General features: G+C 47.1%; 1 long non-coding RNA gene across 2 annotated transcripts in view; it reads left to right on the top strand.

The window, feature by feature from the left end:
• Positions 1–8,675: 8,675 nt before the first annotated feature.
• The window catches only part of LOC139746316 (uncharacterized), a 146,326-nt gene continuing 130,930 nt past the window's right edge, over positions 8,676–24,071 (top strand). For both annotated transcript variants that reach the window (XR_011712134.1, XR_011712133.1), the window contains exon 1: positions 8,676–8,733. This is a non-coding gene — a long non-coding RNA (uncharacterized lncRNA). The remainder of the gene's footprint in view (positions 8,734–24,071) is intronic.

Genomic DNA, 24,071 nt, shown 5'->3' with positions numbered 1-24,071 from the left:
CCTTCGTTCACTCCCACTTTCCTTCGCCTGGGTTGTGGGGGTCGTCCCCCCTCGCGCATGGCAAACGTCGGATGGGATGGTTCGTCGACTGTTTTTATGGACGAGCTTAGCATGGTAAAGGTTGGACTGGCTGTGTCCATATGGAAGTTTTCGCGTTTTGGCAGAACAACTAACCTTCTAGGGCGTCTTGCTGGGGACCTTCTCAATCAACCTCAAGACGTCCCTTCGGGTGCTACAGTCGTCCGGGCCGCCGGCGGGTTACGAAAGGGAATAAGAAGGTAAATTTCCTCGAAGTGTGGCATATTGTGGCCGCCCCCATAAGGTAAGTCCCTCCAAGGTGACCAGCTTCAGTGCCTCTAGTTTCCCGACATGACTCAACCCACCGTGCATGACGTCACGCCTCATGACCGTCTACTGGTAATTAGAAGACTTAGATCGACGGTGGAGCCACTGGAAACTTATCTGTGGTGTGGGATGGTCTGGCCCGATGGGATGAAGGATCGTTAAGAATGCCAGGGCGCGATTTTTCTCAAAGGCTCCTGATGGTGGCGTTGAAGGTGGCGAGCCAGCCCAGGTGTTTCCTCATGAGATGGATACGTGATAGAACACATGGCCGTCAAAAATGAGGAAAGGACTCATTTTCTTTTACATTTACATTAAGACTTGCCAATTTACATTGACATTTACTGCAAATAAGGTAGTGCGCAGTGCATGACATTTACGATACATAGGATTATCGTACGATGCGTCAAAGTATCTATTGAACATCTGATACTATAGTTCTCTAAAGTTCTTAAAAAAAAAAGAAGAAAGATTCATGATAACTCGTTTTCTGAACTACCAGTTCCTCCTTGAACCACTTGGACGAGAGGATCAACATGGGGGTGGCGTGGGTTGTGTTGGAGAGCCAGCCTGGAAGTGAAGGGCGGGAGATCATAGGTACAGTACACAGATAACAGCTTGACTTCCTCCCTTGCACTGACCTCTGTTGCTTCTGTCCTCAAGCGTCACACCCACGCACACGCAAGTTTATCTCTCGTTTATGAACAGTGGTAACTGATAACAGTGGTGATGATGGTAATGGATTGATAATGATATGTTAATGGCAATGGTAATGAAGGGAACGAAGGAATGGTTGATTTCCAAGAATCAAGTACAAGTTGTGAGATGTGTTTACTTTTACCTGTTGTGTGAGTTACCTGTCATAGCTAGACACACACACACACACACACACACACACACACACACACACACACACACACACACACACACACACACATATATATATATATATATATATATATATATATATATATATATATATATATATATATATATATATATATATATATATATATATAATATATATGTATACATGATGATTACTACAAGTGTTAAGAAACTCTGATGAATGTATACCCTTGAACACGACGGTACGACCCTTGAGCAGAACGGTACAGCCTTTGCGTACGACAGTGCGACCCTTAGATATAACGGTATGGCCTTTGAACACGACGATACGACCCTTGGCTATAATGGCTTGACCTTTGTCCCGACCATTTAAGGTAGAATGTAAGGTCAGCAACTTTATACCAAGGGTCGTACCGTCGAACATACGAGTCGTACCGTCGTGCTCACGGGTCGTACCGTCGTGCTCAAAAGTGTCCAGAAAACACCAATTTCAAACATCTCCACAAAATGTAAGAAGATATTCCAAAAGAGTTAGAGTATCTGTACAAAAATTGGTCACCTTGCATTTAAAGTTCAAAATCCACTTCCCCCTTCCTCCACTTCCCCTTTTTTTTGTGTTAGAATCAACAAGATGGAAAACTAGTACTGAAATATGAGTCTCTTCACCTATTGCTGTGTACTGAACCAAACCTGTGGCCTTTCCTCATCCAGGCGACTGTAATTGGAAACTGGTATTGATATATACATCAGCAGATGTTTGAGTATAATGATGATGTCACGTGTGGTAATGAAGTCTTTATCATTCGTGGCTCCATGTACTGATGTCCACTGCTCATTGTACTGATGTCCTGGGCTCCTTGTACTGATGTCCTGGGCTCCTTGTACTGATGTCCTGGGCTCATTGTACTGATGTCCTCTGCTCCTTGTACTGATGTCCTGGGCTGCTTGTACTGATGTCCTGGGCTGCTTGTACTGATGTCCTCTGCTCCTTGTACTGATGTCCTGGGCTTCTTGTGCTGATGTCTTGGAGTTTACCTGTGAAGTACTCGATTTTTTCCCCATTACGACAGGCGAGCGCGTCGCGCCCACCGCAGGAAAATATGGAGTTAAGAACGACGAGTTGTGGGAGTTAACGCACTGTCAAGTGTTATGTGAAAGAGGAGAGAGAGAGAGAGAGAGAGAGAGAGAGAGAGAGAGAGAGAGAGAGAGAGAGAGAGAGAGAGAGAGAGTCTGTCTGTGGACTGAATGCCAACAACCCACGTGTGGGTGGGGCGGCAGGAAAAAAAAAAAAAAAGGATGACAGCTTGGTGGGGGTCAGGGAGTGGAACTCGATAGCCATAAAGTGTTGGTCCTCACTCCGTAAACACCCCCTTACCACACCCCTACCCCTCCAGAGAGAGAGAGAGAGAGAGAGAGAGAGAGAGAGAGAGAGAGAGAGAGAGAGAGAGAGAGAGAGAGAGAATGACGCTGGATGTCTGGAGGGTGTGAGGACCCAGTTCTGAGAATGGTCTGGGCTGTTGTCAATTATTACCATAGGCAGACGAGGTGCTCAACCCTCCCTCAGGTCATGACGCGTCGCCTTGGGGGACACACACACACACACACACACACACACACACACACACACACACACACACACACACACACACCACACACTTCTCAGGTTACCTGACATTATTTATCTTTTTTTTTTTTTAAAGGCCTGATTCGCAGGTCTGGTATTCTGGTATTAAAGCGTTGGGGTTTATGCTGAAATACCTTAGGAAATTCTTTAACGTTTCCACTATAATGATGATGGATTTTGCTGCATACAGTTCTATTTCTGGAGAGGGCCATTTTTACAAAGCCTTTTTATGGATTATGGTATATCATTTCATGGCCTTTTCTTTTGCAGTGGTTTTTCAGGTGATTTTGTAAGGTCTGCGTTGATTGGGTAACTAATTATTCGTAAATCAAGTCAACTTTTGTTCCTACATAAAGCTCTGTGTTCATTGGCTGACGGGTCCATGGCTCGCATGGAAGCCTATGGTTGATTGGTTGACTGTGGGGGTTATGCGTGTAATCAGAGCGCTGATTGGTTCGTAAATATTTTCTCTTGAGTATGATTCACAAATTCACGTGTAAAATTTCACTCGTCTGTAATCCCCAGAGCACAACGGACGTCTCCTGAGCACGACGGTACGACCCTTGAGCAAGACGGTACGACCCTCCGACGTAATGGCGTGACCTTTGACCTGATCTTTAAGGGTCATAAGAATCGTGCCGTCCTGCTTGAGGGTCGTACCGTCGTATTCAAGGGTTATGCAGTCGTGCTCAAAATGGTTACCATATCTTCACGTGATATGATAACAGCTCTTATCTCTCACACACACACATTGATATCAGTTGCTAACGGCTTGCAACCCATATGTACACAGCGAATGATATAATGTCTTATCTATCATTATTATAATTTCATACTTGATCGCCGTTCCCCACGTTAGTGAGGGAGCGCCGGGAACAGACGAAGACAGGCCACATCCGCTCACATCCATTACTTACTTCTGCCATGCCCTTGGCATCATCCGCAAACATATTCAGATAAGGGGTTGGTCCTTCTGGGAAGTCATTTACATAAATCCACAGCAGTAATCGCCTCAAGGATCGAACCCTTCCCCACGGCACCGGTGACCCCAACCACCCCTCCTAAACTGGGATGGTTCGACATTCTTCCTCTGCTCCCATTTCACTCAGGTCTGTCCATCGAACGAGTCTCAGTTATTAATGTCAGAGGATTCAGTTCTTATTTACCATGTTATCTTATATGGGTGTCACACACACGTTTGTACTGTACGGGGAGGAGGGGGTTCTACATTGGTGGAGAACCATCTCTTGTGCTTTCGCTACTGTCTTTTAACCTTTTTTTTTTTAACTTGTGTATGCTCTCAACACTCACAGCTTCAACACTCGGTTTATGCTTCATCTACGTCTTATGTAACACGTCTTCTGGTCAGTTTCGTGTAATGGCCTCGTGTTGATCTGTCCTTAAACTTTCTGAGATCTGTTGAGTGTTTGTGGCATTAGAATGGAAAAGATCGTACAGTATATGATCAAGTCACACTGAACTCATCTCTCTTCCATGGTGGACTCATTCATGGCCTCTAACGTCTCACTGTGACTCCATTTCTCTAAATTCCGGTGACATCATTGTTACTCTCCTTTGGACCTTCTCTATTAGCTCTTTGTGTTTATTTAGGTGAGAAACATATTCTCGTTTTGGCCTGATGTCAGGTATGAACAGCTCGCTGATTCTTGCCCTACCCATATACTTAACTGGAATTCTAACATGTCCACCACATGAAGCTCTGTCATCAGGATGGGTATGTGTGAATGTATATAAGTGTACGTATGCATAGAATTGGTGGTTCTGTATATATATATATATATATATATATATATATATATATATATATATATATATATATATGTGTGTGTGTGTGTGTGTGTGTGTGTGTGTGTGTGTGTGTACCGACGCTTGCACAAAGGGTTAAGGAAACCTTCACCCTGAAGGTAAGACGGGAAGGAGGGGGTAAGGGAGTGAGGGTGTGGAGGGGAAGGAGGGGTGTAGAGTGAAGGGGAGCATCAGGACACCCGACCTTGCTGGTCATATCTCTGGGCCAGGGGTGCGAGGCCGGGCTCTACCCCCCCAGGCTCCTCAAGACCCCAGATATTTCTCCAGCTCGCTCGTAGGTCATCCTTTATGATGATAAACACACTCTCTCTCTCTCTCTCTCTCTCTCTCTCTCTCTCTCTCTCTCTCTCTCTCTCTCTCTCTCTCTCTCTCTCTCTCTCTCTGCGTCTGTCCTCGACGTCCGTCTTTCTGTCCGTCCGTCCGTCCGATGCGTCCTCTTCTCCAACCGACCTGTGTATCCGACCGATGCGTTGGCGGTTGGCGGACTCCACGTACACCGGACGTCTTAACCGGAGTCGCGAGACTAATTACGGTCAGGTTTTTAATTACATTTTGTGGCTAATTAATGATAGCAAAACATGTTTGAGTTTGGTGTGTGCTTTGAACCCTTATATACGACGGTACGACCCTTGTGTACGACGGTGCGACCCTTGAACACGACAGTACGACTCTTGTTCACGACGGTACGACCCTTGAACACGACGGTGCGACCCATGAGCACGACCTTTTAGAATCGGGTCAAAAGCTAGGCCGTCATACCGATGGGTCGTACTGTCGTGTTCAAAGGTCGTTTCTCAGTGCTCAAGGGGTTAACTACCCTTCAGATCTCAACCAGTTCTATAATCCATTGAAAAAAAAATTGCCATTAATTCAAAAATATATTGAGCATGAAAATTACATTGGTAAAGATAAACAAAATAATTCACAAAAGGTAACAGTTTAAAGGAGACAAAGACAAGGGTCTTACTCACCAAAGCCAGTGTAGTACAGCAAGGGCATGCAAGGTCAATGGTAATCACATTTAGGTTGGTAATTAGGCAATTAGGAGAGCCCTCAGGAGGGATGGAGACAAGGTCGACAGAGAGAGAGACAGGAGCAGATCCTGTGAGAGAGAGAGAGACAGGAGCAGATCCTGTGAGAGAGATAGAGACAGGAGCAGATCCTGTGAGAGAGATTGAGACAGGAGCAGATCCTGTGAGAGAGATAGAGACAGGAGCAGATCCTGTGAGAGAGAGAGAGAGAGACAGGAGCAGATCCTGTGAGAGAGATAGAGACAGGAGCAGATCCTGTGAGAGAGATAGAGACAGGAGCAGATCCTGTGAGAGAGATAGAGACAGGAGCAGGTCCTGTGAGAGAGATAGAGACAGGAGCAGATCCTGTGAGAGAGATAAAGACAGGAGCAGATCCTGTGAGAGAGATAGAGGAAGGTAAAGGTGACGGAAGTGATATCTTGAGATATCTCACACAGATTCCCTCTCCGACCTGGCCAAGGCACTCATGTCCTCTCCCGACCTGGCCGAGACACTCATGTCCTCTCCCGACCTGGCCGAGACACTCAGGTCCTCTCCCGACCTGGCCGAGACACTCAGTCCTCTCCCAACCTGGCCGAAACACTCAGGTCCCCTCCAGACCTGGCCGAGACACTCAGGTCCTCTCCCGACCTGGTCGAGACACTCAGGTCCTCTTCAGACCTGGCCGAAACACTCAGGTCCCCTCCAGACCTGAGCGAGACACTCTTGTCCTCTCCTTGCCTGGCCGAGACACTTAGGACGCTACTCCCGTGACCTTTTAGCAAGGACTGGAATTTCCTTCTTTCCTGCTGCTGCTGCTGGTGGTGAGGGGCGCCAACCTGTCCTCACTTGGGACTCCAAGACCTCCAGATGCCCTACGCATCCTTCCCTCCCCAACCATGTCTCCATCTTTCCCACCACCCAGCTCTTCCCTACCCACACGAGCGCGATGGCGGAAGCGTCTCGCACGAGAGAGACGGGGAGTCTGTGTGTGTGTGTGTTGTGGCGAGACATGGATGCTGAAGCGTCAGGTCATCGCTCATGTGTCACGTTAACTCAAGAGGTTTGTCGAGGACGCGAGCCAAGACAGTGTTGCTTGGACGGTTGGGTTCACTCTCTGCATGACGCTGGCAGCTCTCTGCTCCACTACACTGTCTGAGATCTACTGCCTCGCCCTACCAGTGTATCAGAAACACAGTCGTGATGGAAAGTCTAGAATAAACAAGTTATCAAAAGTAAGACATGTCCTCCATTGTCCTCCTTTTATTCCCTGTTTAGAAATGAGTATTTTAGATGCTCATTTTTGTCCACGCTTGAGGAAAGGCTATGTTTACTGCCTGACCTCGCCTCAAGCGGTGTTCCTCCCAGTACACACTGACGGCCAAGGTCAGTTACACATTAAGACTGACCTCCAATTCTTAGGCGAACTCTCCTCTGTCGTTGTGTACAGGTGACCTCTGCCGCCCTGTCAACAAAAGGGTATCGAATGTACATCTCTTCAATGAGCTGCTGAGGTAGTGCGGAGGACTCATTCCTCCCTGTATGGACAAGTGTTCGTTCATCTGGGAGTCTAACTCCACCATAGCAAGACTTCTGTCTTTCGATTTCCCAACTTGAACCCGTTTCTCCTCATCGTATTGCTTCTCTCTCTCTCTCTCTCTCTCTCTCTCTCTCTCTCTCTCTCTCTCTCTCTCTCTCTCTCTCTCTCTCTCTCTCTCTCTCTCTCTCTCTCTCTCTCCTGTAGCTATTACTTTGGCCTCTGCTCTCGTGAGTTGGTTACCGGCAAGCATACTCTCCTTTTGGCCAGGCTAGGCAGCACCCCAGCTGACCACCACGTCTTACAAGACATTGTGTGATCGCTAGTAAACCCAAAGACGATTGATATTTGTTTCTTTTCTTCCATGGACAGACTGTGGAACTCTTACCATCATACTTTTCCCCAGCTATTACAGTCTGGCTTCGTGTCGAGGGCAGGTCTTGAAATGTCATTGGGGGAATGGTTGATATTGTGATCAGAGTTGACCCCTCCCCCCGACCCGTGTGCTACAGTCGCTCCTTAGCACTCTCATACGGTGGTGTGAGGCGCGGTCAGTGACCCTGGGCAGCCAGCCCTCTAGTCCCTGAATACGACGGTACGGTCCCTCATCACGAATGTCGTGCTGAGGGATGGCACCGCCGTGCTCAAGGATCGTCCTCAAGTGTCATACCGTCGTACTCAAGGGTCGTACCGTCGTATTTTAAGAACCATACCGTCGTGCTCAAGGGTCGGACTGTCGTATTTAAGGACCATATCGTCGTGATCAAGGGTCGTACTGTCGTACTTAAGGACCATATCGTCATGCTCAAGGGTCGTACTGTCGTGCTTAAGGTCGTGCTCAAGGGTCGTACCGTCGTACTTAAGGATCATACCGTCGTACTCAAGGGTAGAACTGCCGTGCTAAATAGTCGTGCCGTATGGAAATTAATGAAGCATTTAATATACTTTTTTATTTTGTAGAATTCTTTACCCATGTACTAGTTTTACAATTTATGGAAAATCTAAATTCTAAAGATAATTTACGTAGCTTTGGTAACTTCTGCATAAGAATACAGGCTACCTCTGGCTGTGAATTCATGGTGTAATGGAATTTGTGTTAAGAATATACGGTTTTATACATAATGTGGTTTAATGTAAATTTTCGTAACTGAACATTGATATATTGCCTCTGATCTTTATTATAATAGGAACTAATATTTATTGAATTAAAATGAAGACCAATATTTTACAATTTGTTGTCAAAATACATTTCATTGCAATCAAAATATCTCATGTTGATGTTTAACTTGCGCAACGTGAGAGATTACACTTTTCGTAAGGATCAGTGCTTTGTAAAAAAAAAATTAGAGTCCGTTAACTCTTAAACCAATCTATAATTAATATAGGTATATCCCATTATTCGCAATCTGTATTATCATCATTATATTACTTTTTTCTTTACTTTACCCACGATCGAGAACTTACGGTTTTCATTTGAATACAGAGTTGACAGTTGACTTTGGTCCGTGTTGTGTATCTACGAAAACTTTGCCAGATTTACTGAGGTAAGGAGGTATATTCATGTTTTTAGACATTATGAAGCAAAACTCAATTCAGAAAGGCATTTTAGGTTACGATTTAAACCATCTAGGTATACGCATTCATTAATTAATCGAGTAAATATAGTTTGTTGACGTTTCTCTCGGCTGACGATTTCTCAGAATAATGGACGAAATGATGAAATATGGCATGGTAATATCCCTCGGCTTTGGTGTATTATGTATTTCCTTCCCTGCCGTCACAGCTATGCTAGTGCTAGAGTAACAGAAGTGCCCAATCACGTCAATGATATCACTTTCTAATTTGCCTTTAGGGTTAGGTAACTCCAGATTCTCTCGTGTGTTATTGTTTCTTAGGTGACGTTTTACCGCCGTCTGGCGACACATGACAACTCGCGCACATAACAGTACGAGCGTTGTGGCGAGATTCTGTTTCAGAGTGAAGAACGGTGTTATGTTTCACCTTCCTTGTGCTTGTATCACGTCTGTGACGGGGATAATAACGGTCGTGATTATAGGCCTTCTTCCATCCGAAGAATTTGCACCTTTCATAGTTTCGTTTCGGCTCCGCTTTCTCGCCTGGGCTGGCTCTTTCTAACGGACGACAAGGAGATTTAATAATTCATGGCCTCGGGAAGAGCAGGTTCGCTCTCTGTTTATTTTTTTTTGCTTTCTTTTTTTCTCTTTTTGTCTTTTTTACCGTTCAACGCTGCAAGCAACGAAAAGCGTAATCCTTCATGTGAGTTTATCAAAAACTTTTAAGACGTGTTTGTATTACGACTTGGTGACATATATATATTTTTTTTGATTTTTTTTTGCGATTCGGTTGTATAGTGATCATGTTTAAGTATATTTATTTGTTTTTTATTTGAATAGATATTGAAAACAAAAGCTTACTTCAGTATTTTGTATTCGAAGCAATTGTTTGACAAAGCTTCGCGTGAAAATATATATACTATATGAACATGTATTATGCCATTTGAGCACAACAACTCTACCCACTAGCACGACCATATTACCCCAAGTTAAGATGGCCTGACTACTAAGAGCCAGGTCAAAGGTCACGCTGTCGTACCCAGTGATCATGCCATCGTGTTCTACGTGGATTACGTAAATTTAGACCAAATATCGTTTCCATTTGATCTGACTGGAATGTTATTGTTTCCATATCATGTTATCGTGAGAATGAAAAATAACAAGGTTTTTTTTTTGTATTTGTTAGAAGCTCCAATCACGGACAAAGTCCACATCAAGTCCGGGCCTTAATTGACATATAAAGATAATTATGATAGGAAAAAGGAGGACAAGGGAAAGTATTCACGAATTTTAGTGGAAATGAAAAACCTGTATTTTAAAATGTGCCAAGTCATAGTTATTCCGAAAGACATGATAAGGTACAGAGTCCCAGAGCTTCGAGGTGTAGGGAAAGAAACAGTTATCAAAACGGCCCACCCTTTAGTTACATTTCTTGTAGTCGTTTATAATGATATAAATGCTTTCTGTAACTTTTGAACTTGAATTGGTGTTATTTATTAGGATCGTGTGTTTATGCCATAGCTCAGGTCAACCTCCATTCACAACCTGACCTAAAGAACATGTTGGTATCGTGTCACAGGTCGCCCCCCCATGTCAGGGTCTGACCTGAAGTATCCGTTATTGTCGTGTCATACTTGGACTAGTCATGGTCAGACCTGGAGTATCTGTTGGTGTCAGGTCACACAGGTCGACCCTCAGGGCTTGACCTGAAATATATGTTAGTGTCATGCAACAGGTCGACACCTGGTCAGGGCCCGACCTGAAGTATATGTTTGCTTCATTTCGGATGATATATATAGATGAATAGATGTTTAGATAGATAGATATATCACCGCAGTGAACACATCTTAAAAAGTGAAGCCAAATTGTCTGTATTGTGATGCTGTCGTTACCTGTGACTTTACAACTGTATTTTTTGTTTTGGTTTCTAGAGGGAAAGGTGTTGTAATCCTCTGAACTCTCTCCTCCTCCCCCCTCAGCAGACGCGCCCTTTCTATTTAGGACCAGATCACCCATCTGGAGGAGACGCCTTTCTCCCCCAGGACCAGGAATCACCATCCCGAATCCCCCCCAGCACACAGCTCTTTCTCCCCAGGGCCGGCCAGAAGGCCATAGCACCAAACTCCCCCGTGTGTGGACACACACACGCCACCGCTCCTCCCCTCCCGGGTGCAGCCGGTCAGCCTGGGGACGTGCGACGGGAGAGACTGTGGTGGTGACTAGGACTACGGGTGGTGGGAGTGCTAGCCTCACCGGTACCGCCCCGGGCGCGTTTGGGTTGGTTGGTATGCCATCTTTCTTCCGTCGACAGGAGTTTTACGGATCCTAACGTGGCGCTCCAGCGTTGGTCTGGTGGGTGGGGTGGTTGGTGTGGTTTGTGGACTTGTGATCATATGTATATACACTCGTACGAGGAGGTCATTTTTGCACTTTATGTTGCTCATTTGACCTCGCTCCTCTACCATAGTGTTCCGTTTGTGTCTGCTGTCTTCGCCTCTTCCTCGCCGACTATATCCCACTCGTCAGCCAGTCTAAAGTGTTGTAGAAACACCTTTACATATCCATTCGTACGTCTGCCCCGCAGACCACTCCTACATTTACCGCACGTCATCATATCTTTTCTGAGGATCGTATTCACACAGAAGGGTACAGCTGGCCTTTCGTAGATGTCATTTTTCCCCATTTACATAACGTCAAGATGGACTAGCATTTTACAAGATCCCTTACTACATGCCTCTGATCCTGCACTGACACCCTCCGCTCTTCTCCTGATGGTGGGTATTGCTCGCGTCTCTTGTCATGAGGTTCATTTGCTGTCTGGTTCCTCTCCATGTCCTCCTCATTGATTTTTGTTTATATCTATCCTCCTAGCGCTTCTCTTCGTGTTTCTTCTTTATTGATGGTCCTAATCCAAGGCAGGATCAGGGTAAAGAGGCCAGGCCATCATACTCAAGGGTCGTGCTCTAGGGGTCGCACTGTCGTGCTCAAAGGGTCGTACCGTCGTATTCAAGGGCCATCCTCTCATGTTCAGAGGGTCGTACCGCCGAATTGGAGGGTTATACCGTCGTGTTCAAAGTGTCGTACCGTTGTATTCAAGGGGCGTACCGTCGTGTTCAAAGATTCGTTCTGTCGTATTCAAGGGTCATACAGTCGTGTTGAGAGGGTCGCACCGTCATGTTCAGAGTTCGTACCGTCGTGTTCAGGAGTCGTACACCGTCGCTAGATCACCACACGTCACTCTGGGAGTCGTATTCCTTGCAGACATTCCCTTCTCGCCAGCTGTCTGTTTACATCCCGTCGCTTCCCCGAGGCCACACAGACCGTAGCCTACCTGGTCAGGTATTCCTAGGTCCTCTGTGCTTTTACTGCTAGGGTTTCCAGACGAGACCTTCAGTGGGTCTCGACCTCTTCGTCCGTTAACCCTGTTCCTGCGTTTCACTGTTCCAGTCCAACTTGCTCCACTCTTCCAGCGGCATCTGTTTCTCCGCTCCAGTAGCACTTTTCCCATCGCTCCAGTAATGTGTTCAGCCGCTCCGCTGTTCCGTTAACCTGTTCCAGCGTTTCACTCTTCCAGCCCCACCTTCTCCACTCTTCCAGTCGCACCCGTTTCACAGTAACACCTGTTCCATCGTTCCGCTGTTCCGGTAACACCTGTTCCCTCTGTTCCAGTCCCACTTGTCTTGAGCCAGGTGGTACCACTTTCCATCCGTCTTCGTGTCGTATGTTATGTTCTTCCTTCCTTCTCCTCCGCGTCCCTGCCCTCTCGGTACCGTGTCTTCTCCTGTCTCCTCCTCCTCCTGGCTGGTGATGTGTCACTCTCGTCCTAAGTACAACTTCAAACACACAGAGGTGACTGGCCCCTGTCCCTGTCTCCACCCTCCCTGCACACACACACACACACACACACACACACACACACACACACACACACACACACACACACACACAGCCCCAGGACAACGCCGTGGCTGCCTTGCTCCTCTCTCTCTCTCTCTCTCTCTCTCTCTCTCTCTCTCTCTCTCTCTCTCTCTCTCTCTCTCTCTCTCTCCCCTGCGTTCCAAGTGAACCCAGAGGAGATATGCATATTGTAATGCAGTGAGCGCGGTGGCTGAGACAAAACAAGTATTTATTCACCAGGCGAGACGTGCGGTGAGCGCTACGGGCAGCTCTTGCCTCTTAGGAAAAAAAGAAAAAAATCCCATCGTAGGTAGGTACGTCCCCCCCCCCCCCTCTCTCTCTCTCTCTCTCTCTCTCTCTCTCTCTCTCTCTCTCTGTGATCGTCTGCCCTTCAAGGCCAACTACGTCTGTCTCTCTTCCCCTGTCTCAGCTCAGGATCGGCTTCTCTCTCTCTCTCTCTCTCTCTCTCTCTCTCTCTCTCTCTCTCTCTCTCTCTCTCTCTCTCTGTGATCGTCTGCCCTTCAAGGCCAACTACGTCTGTCTCTCTTCCCCTGTCTCAGCTCAGGATCGGCTTCTCTCTCTCTCTCTCTCTCTCTCTCTCTCTCTCTCTCTCTCTCTCTCTCTCTCTCTCTCTCTCTCTCTCTCTCTGTCCTCGAGGCCAACACCTGTGTCCATCCTACCGTGATCCAGCAGTCGTTCGAGGTCTTCTGTCCTCCGCCAGGTGTCTTCACAGGTGTTGGAGGGAGGTGATGGAGATGGTGGTTATTGTTGTTGTTGTGGTGGTGGTGGTGGTGGTGGTGGTGGTGACAGGCACGGGTGGCCACTGTCTCACCCGCAGAGGTCACGTGAGAGGACATTTCGTCCGTGACCGGCAAAGGGAAAGGTGGTTAGGTTTTCCGTGATGGGATGCGAAGGGGATTTCTGCCTTTGGTGAGTATGAGATGGACATCTGTGTGAAACGGGGGATTAACGTCAACAGTAAGCGTGGATTTCGGGGGGATTTCCGTGGACGCGAGAGAGTGAGTGGATGGGGGATTAAGTGACGTGAGCAATGTGAAGAGGATTACTATTCTGTCCAAGAATTGGGGCGTGGAGACACACGTCCCATCTTTAACAACCTGTCTGACCCCCTTAAGAACTTTTGGCAACCACCTCACACCCATCTCTAACCTCCCTCCCCCTTGAGAACTAATAGCCACCACCTCACACCCATCTCTAAACTCCTTTACAACCACTAGCAACCACCTCACACCCACCACTGGGCCCCTAACAACCACTTCCATCCATATCTGACCTCTGACGACCTCACGCTTGTTTCTCCTTACCATAAACAACTTCTCAAGGCGGGGGGAACGTTGCTCTTTTGACCCCTTGGGGGTCGAGAGAGAGAGAGAGAGAGAGAGAGAGAGAGAGAGAGAGAGAGAGAGAGAGAGAGAGAGAGAACCCACCCACCCCTCACCCCCCTTTCCCTCCCCCTTTAAACCTTGACATTGAGAAGCGGTTGGTACCCCCCCACGTCGGACCTTAACCTAATATGCCGTGGCTGAGTCACCTTCTCGGTAGTACCACGACCCAGTCATCTGTTGGCAGATCCGCCTTCAGGAACGAGAAACGAATTCGGATTTGGATTTTTCCCGGTGCCAGACGGCGCGTCCGTGGCTGGCATACGCGAGGGCGTCGCTCGCATTACGGACGGACGCGATGGAACGCGACGCAAAGGCGTCGTTATGTAATGGGGAAGAGGTTTCGAAATGCTGCGCGTCTTGGGTGGAGAGAGAGAGAGAGAGAGAGAGAGAGAGAGAGAGAGAGAGAGAGAGAGAGAGAGAGAGAGATCTGGATGGAGTTTCCGGTGTGAGTTCAACCCCCAAGGATATCCACGTGTAGAAACCCGATTGCTTGTGGCTTGAGGTTCGTTCGGGGGGGAATGTTAGTAATATGATTATCATCATTATGTGATGATGATGTCGTATATGAAACGCACCTGTGATGCAAGCCAGTCGGAGCTTACGACGAGAGTTTGCATTTTAGTCTGGAGGTTAAGAGTCACTGAGCTTTGTACCTTCAGTGCACAGTAATGACCAGGGCTTCCATGCCTGTATCTGTCTTACACACACACACACACACACACACACACACACACACACTGCACGTAGTCTCTCTCTCTCTCTCTCTCTCTCTCTCTCTCTCTCTCTCTCTCTCTCTCTCTCTCTCTGAGGATGCATTTGAGATTTGTTGCGACAGTAGCCAGTCCCCCACCTCGAGGATAACGACAGAGGCAAACACAGGCATGTCGGAAATCATGGATGCTGCCCTCCAGCTGAATGGACAAAGAGGTTCCCAGAAGGTTACTTTGAAGTCTCACGCAAGTCTGTTCACGCTGCTCGAAGGTGGAGGAGGGGGGGGGGATACAGAGTTGCTGGAGTTTCAGAAGGAGTTCAGGAAGTACTGTATTAAAGGGCTTGGGGGATGTGTGGGGGTGGGTTAAACTACAGTGGGGGAGGGGAGGTCAGCAGTCATGGCCTGACCCACAATGGAGAGAGAGAGAGAGAGAGAGAGAGAGAGAGAGAGAGAGAGAGAGAGAGAGAGAGAGAGAGAAGGACAAAGAGACGCGAGATAAGCTGTCTTCGATGCACCTGATAACGTCGACGCGGACCATCTGTTGGACGTGGGAGGAACCACACCAGCTGTGGAGGGAGGAACCACGCCAGCTGTGGAGGGAGGAACCACACTGGCTGTGGAGGGAGGAACCACGCCAGCTGTGGAGGGAGGAACCACACTGGCTGTGGAGGGAGGAACCACACTGGCTGTGGAGGGAGGAACCACATCAGCTGTGGTGGGAGGAACCACACTGGCTGTGGAGGGAGGAACCACACCAGCTGTGGAGGGAGGAACCACGCCAGCTGTGGAGGGAGGAACCACACCGGCTGTGGAGGGAGGAACCACACCAGCTGTGGAGGGAGGAACCACACCGGCTGTGGAGGGAGGAACCACACCAGCTGTGGAGGGAGGAACCACATCAGCTATGGAGAGAGGAACCACACTGGCTGTGGAGGGAGGAACCACACCAGCTGTGGAGGGAGGAACCACACTGGCTGTGGAAAGAGGAACCGCACCAGCTGTGGAGGGAGGAACCACACCGGCTGTGGTGGGAGGAACCACACCAGCTGTGGAGGGAGGAACCACACCAGCTGTGGAGGGAGGAACCACGCCACCTGTGGTGGGAGGAACCACACCAACTGTGGAGGGAAGGATAGGAAAATGGACGAGGGTATCCGATGTGGTACAGGAGTTGACCAGGGTGTTCGTGAGGGCCGCTCATCGACCCCCTATTTCCAGTTGCTAACACGCCAGTTTCCTCACCCGTTCACCGTGATGTAGTCTCGTCGGAACCCGTGCCTGATGTGAAACTTTTTTTCCCTCCATCGTGGCAGACGTGATGATCAGAAGTGAAAGCGTGCTGAAGCACCAATGATGTAACGATCGTTCAGAAGCGTTTCCACGGGCGGCGTCATCCGCGATAAACACCCGAGCGAAGCAATTGTGTCATTATCCGCCGCACATGACACATTTTACAGGTCTCAAGTTTCCCCTTGAGGCGCTCGGATCAGATGAGCCTTTTATAGTTCCCGGGAAAGCTTACATGGCAGTGGCTGTCCACACACACATACACACACACACACACACACACACACACACACACTTTGTGCCAAGGTGGTGCTGGATTAACGTATGTGTTTATCGTTTCACTGCCGAGGCTTCGGTTGTGCCGAGCGGTGTGAGTGATGGCGGTCAGACAAGACATTTCTCCGTGTCACGATGGCTCATCCTCCTCGGATGACCTTGTGTGTATCACTGTGTTGGCGTCTGAACCGATGCATAAGGACGTGTTTTAGGCTCAAGGATGGTGAACCGCGGGGGCTGCAAGTCGTGACAGGACGGGTGTGGTGTTCTGCACCCTCCTCCTCCTCCTCCTCCTATAAATCATCACTACACCCACACCTGCTGGCCATGTGTATCGGTGCCACGGTGTAGGCAAGATGTAATTTGCGATAAGAACGCCTTAACGTACATCCCTCACCTGTAATATTTACCAGATCACGACCGTAATCTTTTAGCTCAGAAGTTTTGTGTTCATAACTGTGTGTTCTCGTTCACCCAGTGTGATATATGAAGGTATGAAAGATGCACGAAGACGTCTTTCTACAGGAGAGACTTGTCTGTTGAGGCAATGCTGTCACTAGTTGATTGTTGCGTGGCCGTCGGCAACTCCAAGGTGGGCCGTTTTGATACCTGCTTCTTTCCCAACACGTCGAAGTTTTGAAACTCCACCTTCTCATGTCTTTTCCAGTTATTATGACTTGGCCAATCTTAAGACAGGTTTTTCACTTCCTTCAGTATTCGTAAATACTTTTCCTCGTCTTTCTTTTTCCCGTTTTATCACTCTCTCTACACTTCAATTTAGGGCCGGCCTTGATGTGGACTTTGGTCCGTGACTGGAGCTTCTAGCATCAAAAAAAGATTGTTTTTCTTTCATGATAAAGATGGGACTACGGTGACGTCCGCCTTGGTATGGAGTACCGCCCTCACACCTGGGGAGGTAGGTATTAGCTCTATTATACCTTGGTAGGTTCGAGTCCAAAGCAGCCTGACTCATCACCCCTCCCAGTCTGACCTCAATCCTTGACCCATTTGTCCTCCGCCCTGGTGATGTTTCTCCTTCCTCCCTTCTGTGTGTATATTACTCCGGTTTCTGCTCCCGAAAGTTGGGTGCCAAGTGCGTTCTTAACACCATTAGCTAGACTACGTAATACCCGGCGAGACAACGCGTCACACGCTTGCTGTGTGGCCGTGGGTAAACACACGAGGATGGGGACCCGTTGTGGCCGTGGGTAACTTCAAGGGTGGGGGGGCCCCCGTTGTCATGTCCTCGTCTTCCCCACCACCGCTAAGCTTTGGAACTCTCTCTCTCTCTCTCTCTCTCTCTCTCTCTCTCTCTCTCTCTCTCTCTCTCTCTCTCTCTCTCTCTCTCTCTCTCTCCTCTTCCTCAGAAACTACGAACTGACTCTCTTTAAAATGGTTTTCCTTATCACCAGTAGTCTCGTATTCTTATTTGGCCCTCATTTCTCTCTTATCTTATTATCTCCATAACCCTCTGCATTCAAGACCTGGCCTCGATGGTGACCTTAGCCTGCGGTCGACGGAGCGAAGACGTGGAGGCAGTAGTCGAAATCAGCTTGTGAAACAAGAGTGTGTAGGAAATCTTGAGAATAAAACGTCGGACTTGGAATACGTCCTTGGGGTACCCCACTGTCAAGCTCTCGGAGCAAGTCACGACACGATGATCTAATTCTTCCATCAAGAACGAATATTTTTTTTTTCTATTTTCTGATACAGTTGTATGGAAACACCAGTTTCGTTTGATCTTTGTTACGCCGGATTAGAGTCTCCGTGAATATAATGTTAAGCCACACCACTGATCCATATATATACATGAATGGATAAAGGCAGACAGTATGAATTATGTACATGTGTATATATGTATTTGTCTGTGTGAGTATATATATGTATACGTTGAGATGTATAGGTATGCATATTTGCGTGTGTGGACGTGTATGTATTATATACATGTGTATGGGGGTGGGTTGGGCCATTTCTTTCGTCTGTTTCCTTGCGCTACCTCGCTGACGCGGGAGACAGCGACAAAGTAAAATGAATAAAATGAAATAAATATATATATATATATATATATATATATATATATATATATATATATATATATATATATATATATATATATATATATATTAACCTTCTAGATGGTTATAGTGTTCAGTATGTGCTTTCCAAGCACAGTAGATGTCGTCATAGGCCACTTGACCTCCGAACGTAGGTGTGACCTTACGGGGCCAGTTGACCTCCCAACGTAGGAGTGACCTCACGGGTCATGTGTCGTAAGGTGTGTGGTCGTACGTGCTGGGGCAGGTGGGCGACGGTGACACAGATGGTGCCGCCCCTCACCGCCGCCATCTTGGCTCACCTCCCCAGCTGGCATTGGTTCCCCCCCCCCCTCTAGGGAGTGTGGGCGTGTGACGTCACGGACCAGCCCCCCCCGCAAACCCCCAACCCCCACACGATACGTAGTGGATGGAATGGGGCGCCTTGACCAGCAGGGGTAGTTAAGTGTCAGATCACCAGTTACGGTTTAACGAGAAGGGTACCAGTCACCAGTCGTGTGATAGCTGGTTATCATCCACCAGTCATGTGGCGCCCAGTCATCCACCAATTACGTGGTACCCAATCCAACCAGTTACCTGTCATGTAGCACTATCATCCAACCAATCATCTGTCATGTGGCACTTTCATCCAACCAATCACCAGTCATGTGGCGCTGTCATCCAACCAATCACCAGTCATTTGGCACCCAGTCATCCACCAGGGAGGCTTGACAGGGGGGGGTGTGCCAGGCCAGCATGGTGGGTGCCAAGGTATGTGGATGACATTGACCTCACGCTGGCTCGCTCTATATGGCACTTGACCCCAGCCACACCTCATGCCAAGGTGGGATGGGGAGGGAGTTAATTGGAAATGGGGGAAGTAAGGGATAATGGGAAATAGGGGGATGATGGGGAGGTCTTCTACTTCTATTTCCAAATGGAAGTAAGCAAAGAGATGTAACTTGAATTCCATTATTCGGAGAAACAGCAGGTCTGGGGTTAAGTAAGGTCAGGCTGGGTCAGGCAAGGTCAGACTAGATCAGACAAAGCCAGGCTGGGTCGAAGAAGGTCAGACTAGGCTAATAAAAGAGACTAGGTCAAACAAGGTCAGACGAGGTCAAATAGCTTCAGGCTAGCTCAAGCAAGCTCACCTTAGGTCACGAAGGATTCATGCTGGGTCAAGTAGGGGTCAGACTGGTTCAAACAGGGTCATGGTAGGTCAAGGCAGGGTCAGGCTTGGTCAAGAGAAGGCCGACTATGATTACATCTCCTTGGTCTCTCTCTCTCTCTCTCTCTCTCTCTCTCTCTCTCTCTCTCTCTCTCTCTCTCTCTCTCTCTCTGTCTCTCTCTCTCTCTCTCTCTCTCTCTCTCTCTCCTCCACATCTGACTTGTTTTCTTTTTCATGTATGTTTTTCGTTCTGTCCTTGGTCTGCAGACCACTCTACGTCTCCCTGGTCCTTCCTAATTCAGGCTGACTCTCGGACCATCCTGAGGACCATTGCCATAATTACGGTCGCATTTGCTCTCACCATTTTCACTTTGCACACGCTTCCAACCTCTGACGTGAGCTCCTGGAGTTTTTCCTCTCCGCGCTCTGCCACCAGGACAGCGTCATCTGCAAACATCAACTGACTCGCCTCCCATCTATGTATACAACGGGCCCTCAGCCAGACCGTCTCTCAGACTCGCTCGTGTAAAACTCAGTGAAGACCTCCGTTGGGGTGAGGTTAAGGGCGCTGTATCTATCTATCTATCTATCTATCTCTATCTATCTCTATCTATCTATCTATCTATCTATCTATCTATCTATATATATATATATATATTTTTTTTTTTTTTTTTTTTATACTTTGTCGCTGTCTCCCGCGTTTGCGAGGTAGCGCAAGGAAACAGACGAAAGAAATGGCCCAACCTCCCCCCCCCATACACATGTACATACACACGTCCACACACGCAAATATACATACCTACACAGCTTTCCATGGTTTACCCCAGACGCTTCACATGCCCCGACTCAATCCACTGACAGCACGTCAACCCCTGTATACCACATCGCTCCAATTCACTCTATTCCTTGCCCTCCTTTCACCCTCCTGCATGTTCAGGCCCCGATCACACAAAATCTTTTTCACTCCATCTTTCCACCTCCAATTTGGTCTCCCTCTTCTCCTCGTTCCCTCCACCTCCGACACATATATCCTCTTGGTCAATCTTTCCTCACTCATTCTCTCCATGTGCCCAAACCATTTCAAAACACCCTCTTCTGCTCTCTCAACCACGCTCTTTTTATTTCCACACATCTCTCTTACCCTTACGTTACTTACTCGATCAAACCACCTCACACCACACATTTTCCTCAAACATCTCATTTCCAGCACGTCCATCCTCCTGCGCACAACTCTATCCATAGCCCACGCCTCGCAACCATACAACATTGTTGGAACCACTATTCCTTCAAACATACCCATTTTTGCTTTCCGAGATAATGTTCTCGACTTCCACACATTTTTCAAGGCTCCCAAATATATATATATATATATATATATATATATATATATATATATATATATATTATATACCTCAGGACGTTCGTGTTACTGTAAACGTGTATCAAAAAAAAATCTTTGCATAAGATATTGACGGGAAAGAGAATTTTTCAAAAAAAACATACCAAGTCACTTTCCAGTTCCATTCCGTGACCTCGCGTTGTGTCATGTGTTGTTCCCAAGGCCTCGTGAGACCCCCGTAAGGTCTTCTGCCCCTGACCAGGAAGGTACTACAGGAATGGGTATAAGGTTATACTTAACGTAGCGAGCTGCGCTACGCCCAGCCCGTGGGCGTAGCGGTTTAAGGTTGGTTGGCGTTTTCAATGACGTCTGCAGACATTCAGGCGAGCGGCTGTAAAAAAGTATCATTTACGATGTTCCCACGTGTATTTGCAGCATGTCCTCATCTTAAAATAACCTGCGCTATAATTATATGTATGATGTAGTTCATGTTAATTATTTTTTAGTAACATATATATTCTATTTATTTTTATTGTGTGCCGTTTTCCGCATTAGCGAGGTAGCGCCAGGAACAGACAAAGAAAGGCCGCATTCATTCACACTCATTCTCTAGCTGTCATGTGTAATGCACCAAAACCACAGCTCTCTATCCACAACTAGGGAGACTTTTCCATGGTTTACCCCGGACGCTTCACATGCTGTGTTTCAGTTTTTTGACAGCACGTCGACCCCGGTATACCACACCATTCCAGTTCACTCTATCCCGTGCACACCTTTCACCCACCTGCATGTTCAGGCCCCTATCGATCAAAATCTTTTTCACTCCATCCTTCCACCTCCAGTTTGGTCTCCCGCTTCTCCTTGTTCCCTCCATCTTTGACACATATCTTCGTCAATCTTTCCTCACTCATTCTCTTTATATGTCCAAACCATTTCAACACACCTTTTTCTGTTCTCGTAACCACACTCTTTATATTTCCGCACATGTCTCTTACCCTTACATTACTTACTCGATCAAACCACCTCGCACCCCATAGTCCTCAAACATTTCATTTCCAACACACCCACCCTCCGCTTCCGCACAACCTTATCTGCAGCCCATGCCTCGCATTCACGGTGTTAGGATTACTATAGTTCACATTTACTCTCAACTTCCTCCTTTCACACACTCTTCCAAACTCAGTCACCAACTTCTGCAGTTTCTCGCTCGAATCAGCCACTAGTACTGTAGCATCAGCGAACACAAATGACTCACTTCCCAGGCCCTCTCATCCCCAACAGACTGCATACTCGTCCCTCTCTCCAAAACTTGCATTTACCTCCCTCACCACCCAATCCATAAACAAGTTAAACGTTTACCCATAGTGACATCACACACCCTCTGATAGGCACTTGGTTATTAGCAAATTCTTAGATCAAGTGCATCACCGTGATATATATATTATATCACAGTCTAGCTCACGATATCGTATGCCTAACTGATCTATATAATTTGATATACCTTAGTATACTTATTGTTAACAAATACCCTCTCTTGGATTATTTGAAAATTTCGCTATAATGAACAGCTAAGGCAGTAATGTTTACACTTTCCATTTTCATCCTACCGTCACACTCCTCAGCAAGATGCCATTTCTCAGAAAACGTAGAAAGACCATTTCCTCTGGTCTGTTTATCCTTGGAATAAATGTCCACCTGTTTCCCCAGTAAGGAATCCGATGTTTCCACCCTTCCACTCAGCTTATCGTCCTTTCCCTCCAAGGTGTCAACCGCTTACCATTTTCTCAGAAATATACGAAAGTTGCCAGCCTATTCTTACCCACAAGAAAAACGCTGACACTTTCCTTTCGTAATGGTTTTCAACATGTCTCACATTGAAACCACCTCACATGTTTTCCCCTGATTAGTTCTGCTGGCAATAAGTTATTAGTATAACACCTGTGGAATATGTTGTTACTATTGCTTTTGTTGTCACTCGAATGGCGAGTAAAGTGCGTTTTGAATGGTAGGATGATTACATACCGTACTGCTATGATGATACAACATACTGCTTGTTGAAACAGCCCGGCATTTGACGATAGGCATGGCATCAGTTTGTATCAGGCTTGGAACCGTTTCCTTCTCTCTGTTTCACATGACCGTTTCACCGTGTCGAAATCATCGGGAACCATCGATCTAAATACCGTGGTCCCACCCATCCAAAACTACGGAAAATGTACGTCAGAGGTTAGAAAAAGGTTTTGACCTTTCTCAGATGCAGTAATATCACCCTGGCAGCCGTGTGGTGTCCCGCTCACACACAGTCCCCGCTTCTCCAGAGGGAATGGCAAAGCTATTGATCGCATTTTCCGGACCATTGTGTTAGTATCGAGTTCTTTAGTGTAAGCCTTCTCATTCCCCGTGTGCTTCCTGCCAAGAACATGTATAAGAACAGGAATATTATTTAGGAATGCCTACGTGAGAAATGAGACTAAATATATCATAGTATATCTTAGTTTCCGTTAGGTTTTTTTTTCTGTAACTTAAATCGTGTTTAGGCCAAAACAGATGTAATCATGGTTTACAAAAGCTGACGTAATTTGGGTATTTTAGATTTATGTGATTTAATGCGCGTCATGTAATCCGCGCCTTGAAGATTACAATTTTTTTTTTTTGTCCTTGGAGAAAATACGGACGCGGACCCACCATGACGCCTATATACGTACATTCGTTTTATCTCGTGAGTTAAAACACACGGACAGGATTAAACCACCCAGCTTACTGCAGTCGCTTCCCACCCGTTCGAATTATAACTTCGTGGGGTTTAACGCGTCTGTTGTGTACGCTTCATGTTCGTGATGTGAACATATTCATTGTTAAAGATACCCAATACTGCAGTTATTGGTGGTGAGTCTGAACAGACAGTCAGGATAATGGATTTGGAGAAGGAATGAGTAATTATTTTGAAGGTTTGAGGAAGCAGTTGTGTACGCTAAAGAGGTACAGAGGATTGAGAGTGGATCTGAACCCTGGTTCTTGAGTGTTTAAAGGATATGAAGGCGAGCGTTCGCCGTGGAACCAACGAATCGGAAAATTAACAAATGAAAACAAGAAATACGAAGACATGGAGCTGAGTGAATATTTACCAGATACTACCGCAGTGTGTAGATTGTATTAAAGTCTGGTCCCTGGGCTTGCGGGAGGTTGCTGT

The sequence above is a fragment of the Panulirus ornatus genome, chromosome 64 (genome assembly GCF_036320965.1).
Source record: "Panulirus ornatus isolate Po-2019 chromosome 64, ASM3632096v1, whole genome shotgun sequence".
In the NCBI taxonomy this organism is placed as follows: Eukaryota; Metazoa; Arthropoda; class Malacostraca; order Decapoda; family Palinuridae; genus Panulirus; species Panulirus ornatus.
This window is presented reverse-complemented; position numbering and strand designations above follow the sequence as displayed.